Source organism: Pistacia vera, unplaced genomic scaffold (assembly GCF_008641045.1).
Source record: "Pistacia vera cultivar Batoury unplaced genomic scaffold, PisVer_v2 Contig1028, whole genome shotgun sequence".
NCBI classification, from domain to species: Eukaryota; Viridiplantae; Streptophyta; class Magnoliopsida; order Sapindales; family Anacardiaceae; genus Pistacia; species Pistacia vera.
The window spans coordinates 161,721-168,665 of NW_022195059.1; the positions used below are offsets into that span (position 1 = coordinate 161,721).

The 6,945-nt window shown below is 32.8% G+C and overlaps 1 pseudogene; it reads left to right on the plus strand.

Moving 5' to 3' along the window:
* The first annotated feature begins 2,117 nt into the window (after positions 1 to 2,117).
* LOC116123356 lies at positions 2,118 to 5,001 on the plus strand (annotated as a pseudogene).
* Positions 5,002 to 6,945: the final 1,944 nt, after the last annotated feature.

Here is a 6,945-nt window from a genome sequence, read left to right on the forward strand (position 1 = left end):
CTTGTGTTTATCTTCATTGATGTGATGCTTCGAAACTCGAAGTAAGAGAATATTAGAATATTTGCAGTTCACATCAAAATTAGTAAATTTCCCATTAGAAAGATTTTAATGACTATCTTTGTTTGGTAAGGTTTTTTTAGCTTCTATTATGGAGCATGGAAACTTTTTTTTTTTTTTTTAGCATTTATAAATTTTTATATAAATTTTCATAAAGATTTTGTTTTAATATATAATTTACATTTTCTTAGATGACAACCATGCATTAATCACCTTTTAAGTGGTCGAGTGGTTGAACAAAGATTCTTAGGTGTATTATTCAAAATGTTCTTAATTGGAGTTACCTTATTTGTTAATAGGGATGATCCTAAAAGGTATACCTTGTCATTAATTTTAGTCTCTCAAGGATAAATCGAGGTACATACAAGGTAGTCTGGACACAACCAATAAAAAAAAAAAAAAAAAAAAAGAGGACAACCATGCATGGACCATTTTGTGGCACATTAATGCATTATCTTCCATAAATTTTCAAGCATGCGGTGAATATTGGCATCCTTGTCATCGCTATCATTGGCACTATCATTTGTTCGTCTCTAAACAAGAATAATCAAACAAATGGTAGTAAAAGTAAACCCAAATTAATTTAATTGTTAAATAATGTAAGAATTAACATAATTTTTAGAAATTTGGGGTATAAGAATTCCACCTAAAAGCATTAAAACCCCACTAATATGAGGTGCTTAATAGTTTTTTTTTTTTTTTAAATTAGTAAACGCTTAAGACTCAACGATATTTAGGTACGAATGAAATTGATCATTTGCTTATTTATATGCTTGTTTTTACATACTTTATATGCTTCTTTCTAATTGACCTATAACTCATAACTAAGAGATCGTGGCCTAAAATCTGAAATGGGTATAATTTTTATTTACCTAAATGAGTGCAAACTTGTTTTAAGCAAACTTTATTAGGTTTAGCATAAACAGTTATGTTTGTCGTTGTCGGTAGGTATACATTATAATTTAACAAAAGAATCTTACTAATGTTAACTTCTTGCATTAATTAATTGAAAGAATAAATTAAAGTGTTATGCCTATATTTTCAGGTTTAACACTATTTTCAGTTTATTGAACTTCAAAAACTCTATATATTATACTATCTATCTTTCAAAGTAAAAAACGTGTTTCTTTTAATTGGGCTATTCAATTATATTCTATTTAACTCAAAATATTTTACAATTACCTTTCTTAATAAAAGTTATAAATTAACAAAACACCCTATCCACCCAAGCAACAGTTGCCCGATAGCAACCACTGCTAGCCGTCGTTGCCATCGCTAGTCGTTGGCTTCGAAACAACACACGATCGGTTAGATTTGGCCATTGTGCATCGATCTATCCATTTCAATCAAATCTACTAACGGCCAGATCCAACCGGCGTGTGCCCCATTTGGTAACTTTCAAACGACTGTTGCGCGGTGGTGGCTGACTGCCGATAATCAGTTGGGTGGGTGTGGACATTTTTGTTAATTTATAAACTTATTGTGTTTGGAGAGTATTTAGCTAAATTAACAAAATATGAGGTTAAAAATAATCTAAATATTTTCAAAAAGTGTTTAAAAAAAATATAACAAACTTATTCTCATAATTTAATTTATTGATTAATATATATCATAATATAATATTTATAAAAAAAGTGTACCAAACCGGCACTATGATACTCAGAAGATTATATTTATAATTATATAATCATATATCATTAATTACAATAATCTGTAATGCTTTGTTATTATTGTATCATTTACTATTATTATATTATTTTATTTTTATGCATCTTCCAGAAAAATCATACAAGACTTACTGCCACCCACAATTAACTGGAGAAGGGGACAAAAGATGTTTACAAACAAGTCAAATTTAATTGACTATCCTTTACCATCTTTCTTTTAGGAAACATCGAAAACCCACCATAGAAAAATAAATTAATCCCTATAATAATAATCCATATACAGTATTAAACACACAGACACACTCTCGCCATCCAACCTCTGCTCTCACTTCACTTCTCTCTTCTCCTCTTTCTCTGTCTCTCTTCATCTTCCTGCTTGCATGCAACCAATAAATGGCTTCTCAGCAGAGAATTGTGCTGTTGGGTGCTCATAGCTTCGTCTTCAAGAGCATCACCTCAACGTGGACACAAGATGAGATTATAGCTCCATCCAAGTTGGAGATGTTCGTGGATGAGCTTCCAAATCTGACTCGAGTCCAAGGTTTCAATCTTGTCAATGGCACCCTCAAACCAAAGTTTCTCAATATTGGCATGTTCAAGAAGAAAAGGGTAAATTTTTCTTTCTCAGATTTGTTCCATATTTATTTGTTTCTTTTTACTGTGTTTTGTTGGTTTAGATACTTTCTAAGACTAAGACCACAAATTTCGACACATCTATGCTGCTAAAGATTAAATTAACCATTAATTCTTTCGTTTTGACTTAATTAATTTCCTAGAATTTAGTTAATTTTTGTGGGTATTTCTTCTAGGAAACAAAATTATCAATTAATTAATCTATTTTATAATTTATTAACAGTAATAATTGGGTAGATTGACTTTTTATTTGACCAATTAATTATTAAGAAGTGGCACCTTAAATAGTGTTCTGACTAGAAGAAGTGACCAATTTAGAATACGTATAAAGATTAAAGCACATGTGATTATATAAGATTTATTCATGTTGACAGCATATAAATATTAGGTGAGATATATTCAAGTTATAGTATTTTTTCTTTTTCCCTTTTCCTATCTTTTATTCACACTATATATTACGTAATTTTGTTTATGGAAGAAAGTATACTATGTTTAAGTCGTCCGTGTATAATGATTATTTTGTTTCATAAATCTTAACCATAAGTACGTTTACGTGACATAATTTTATTGACACATGAACGGTATGTTATTAATTCTAACTAAATATATTACATGAGAAAATTTTTATGAAACATCTTGCTACATCCTTGTACTGATGTTATGATAGCGTCTAATTAAAATTAGTCACGATTTATAGCATATATAGGAGACGGAAATAAAAAACCAATTAATATTATTACACTATTATCGTATTATTTATATTTATTGTTTAGCTTCCCTAGATCTTAATTAACTTATCGAGTGTGAACCTTCCCTCTGTTCAGACAAGATTTCGTACAAAGTTTTGAATAATCTTTTAAGTGGGTCCTTTTAGACAGTCTATATTGATAATAAGTCGTTTCTTTTTATGCAGAAATTCCACAGAGATTTCCTCCAGCCCCCGTGTTCGCATTCGGTACATCAAAGTTCACAGCAAGTATCGGTCCAACAATCGAAGCCTCCATGGCATTGACACTACGTGACGTGGCACAATCACCTCCCTTCAAAAACATTCTTCATGGGACCCGACTATCCCCACTGCCATTCCCTCCACTAAGAAGGGCATCCTACTGTGGTGCACGTCCATGGCGCTATTGATGAACCCGCAAGTGATGGCAATGCAACAGGTTCACCGCTAGATTTGAAGAAAAGGGTCCCACCTGGTCAAAAAGGATTATCATTATCGCAACATGCAACATCCAGGGAATTTATGGTACATGATCATGCCATGGGGCTGACACGTGTAAACTTATTGGCTGGCTTGATTGGCGCCTACATCATCCGTGATCATGAGGTGGAGGCCCCACTTAGACTCCCAAGTGGAGATGAATTTGATATACCGTTGATTGTTTTTGATCGTAGCTTTCGTAAGGACGGTACAATATACATGAATTCCACAGGAAATAACCTTCCATACATCCACAGTGGCAACCTGAATATTTTGGCGATGTAATTGTAGTAAACGGGAAGGCTTGGCCACGTATGACAGTACGACGTCGTAAATATAGATTCCGTATAATCAATGCCAGCAATGCTAGATTCTTTAGATTCTCTTCAGCAATGGTCTGCAATTTATCCACGTGGCATCTGATTCAGTATATCTCGGAGAACCTGTTGTGACCAATGAGACTGTTGGGCCCATCTGAGATTGCTGATGTGGTTGTTGACTTTTCAGAGTCAAAGTCCGATACTGTCATTCTTGCAAACGATGCACCGTATCCATACCGTCAGGTGACCCAGTTGATGATATTAATGGTAAGGTGATGAAGTTTTATAAAGAAAAATCAGAGGTGACACGTGGCGTTGTACCCAAGACCTTGATAAAATACCCATCACCTGATTTACTAGTGCATCGCAAACACGGTACATTGCTAGTACGAGTACACAAGTGACATTGATGAGCCTCATCTTTACATTAATGGAAAATCATACGAACAGCCGGCAACTGAGACACTAAAGCGGGGACCAGCGAGGTGTGGAATGTGTTAATCTAACGGAGATAGATCTCATCACTGCACATTCATCTGGGAGTTGTGTGTGTTGGATCAGACAGAGTGGTTAACTTGGAGGAGTTCAGACGTGCATGACAAAATTGAACGATGCGATCATGTGCCACATAAGCAAGTATGCAAGTGGCAAGAAGATAGAGGTGCCGGCACAAGAGAAGGTGCAGAACGTGTACAAGATCGCACCGGAAACGTGACGAAGATACTAGTGAGATTTTCTTACATACATCGAATGATCGTATCCGTTCGATGCAACTGCAGAACCGGTTATGTGTTATCATTGCCATGTAAGCACTCTTCATCTTGGTACTTTAGTACGGGTTGCCCAAATGATTTTCTCAAATCTTTTTTTCTTCCCCGACTAGAATTTATTTTTAGAAAATTGGATTTATTTTTATAATTTCTATTTTTTTGTATGAATTGATTTTTTCGAGTTTATATTGACCGTTGAGATGTGCAGATATTGGATCATGAAGCAATGCGATGATGAGGCCCCTAAAGTTCATCAAATAATTAGCGTAATGTTGTAATTTGATGAAAGAGTGATAGGTTTTTGTATTGCAAAATTGTAATAAGTAAGTGTGTATTACAAGTTTCTAGTGATTAATATATGATAGATTTTTGTATTACAAATTTCTAGTTTGATATGATAAATTATCAATAAATAGATAATGCTTCAGCCATCATAAGCATTTAAATTTCACAATAGTTAAATTCAAAGACCGGCTTATGTGGTTAAGAAGATTTGTTTATTTATTAATTATTGAGTTTAAAGTTTAAATCATCATAGGGCTACCTATAATTTATGGTTATCTTGGAATATTAAATTTAAGGTGTTCAATGGACACCGTTTATTAGTTAAAGTGCATGCAAATTGGTTTGAACACTCCGATCATAAAAAAAAAGAAAAAAAATAATAATAATAATAATTCAATAGCAATGCTTTACACTTTGGAAGCGCACAAAAGGCAGATATTTTCCATTAGAGCACTAAATTTTATAAGTTTAATTAAAAAAATGAAGCAATATAGTTTGTGGCCTCCTCAACTAGAAAATTTAAATTATTTAATTGAAGTACAGTATTAGTTATTAGATTGATAATTTGAATGATTTATAATGTATATGGCAACGTCTAAAGATGTTTTAAATTTTGAACCAAATTTAAATAATAGTTAATATTTATGTATCTTAAGAGTTACCATTTTCAAATAAATAATTAAATATATTTTTAATAAACAATAATTAATTAGTATATATTACACATACAATATTTCTCATACAATTTAATGTGACAAAATATGATGGTTGATTTTAAATTAAAATAAAATTTTATCCAATAATCTTTTTATTATCAGGTTGTATGAAAAATGTTGTATATGTAGTATTACTCAATTAATTAAGCTAGAAAATGTTGTATATGTAAGTTCCTTCAAGATGATTTGCACAAAAAGGTTTAATTATTTCTTCAATAATCATTATCAGTATCACAATCACTCACAAAAAATTGCCAAACCAATTTTCGTGTACATAATCTATGTAAATTCTCTACAACTTTCAATTATTGCAATAAGGACCCTCACCATGAATTTCATTAAGTTAAATGAAATATAAATTAATATTTAAAAAATGCCATCTCTTCGAACGAACTTCAACTCAAAGTGAGAAACTTCGTCGAATTCTATATAATATTTGAGAAGTGGGAACTGGGAAGCTAAGCAGCAAGGCTTTTGGTCTACACCCACATATTTCTGAAAAAACCCCTTAGGTCTGTTTGGTTTAATATTTGTTCCTATCAAATATTAATACTATTTCCAAAATACATGTTTATTTTCTTATTGCAAAAATACTATTATATTTTATTAACTATTTATACCCCTAAGTTTATAATTTAACTAAACACCTCATAAAAAAGTTTAAAAATTAACAAAATACCCCATCCACCTACATTTGCCAGATTTGGGCTACCACCGTTGGCCAGTATTACGCCATTAACCAGATTTGGCTACCACCGCTGGCAGGTAGCCAAATCGGTATAATGGCGTACTACTGGCGGGTAATGTGTCGATCTATTATTTATCGGCCAGATTTATGGTGAATCTGGCTAGAAAAGGCCATCTTGGCGTACGACCAGCCAGATCCAACGGTCGTGCGTCAATACGGCAGTCCGACCACCCTCCGAGGGTAGTGGTCGGTATTTAATGGGTGAGTGGAGGTGTTTTTATAATTTTAAATATTTATTAGTTTTCAAATGTTTTATTAGTTTTCAAATCTTACTTCGTTATTTCCACCCAACTCTAAAAATATCAAAAATAATATTTAAATACTACAACAAAGACACCCTGTTAGTGGCTAGTAGGCTTCCTACAGGTTTGGCCATTATAGAACCCAAAAGGCCCAAAAACATTCTAAGGGCAAAACCGTCAAAGTGCGGACAAAATAAAGTGCTCCAAAATTTGGAGTTGGGTCTTGGGTGGGGGAACTGGGAACTACTTAATCCTCACCTCAGTCAAGCAATAAACAGCGTCACAAAATTGCGCCAAAAA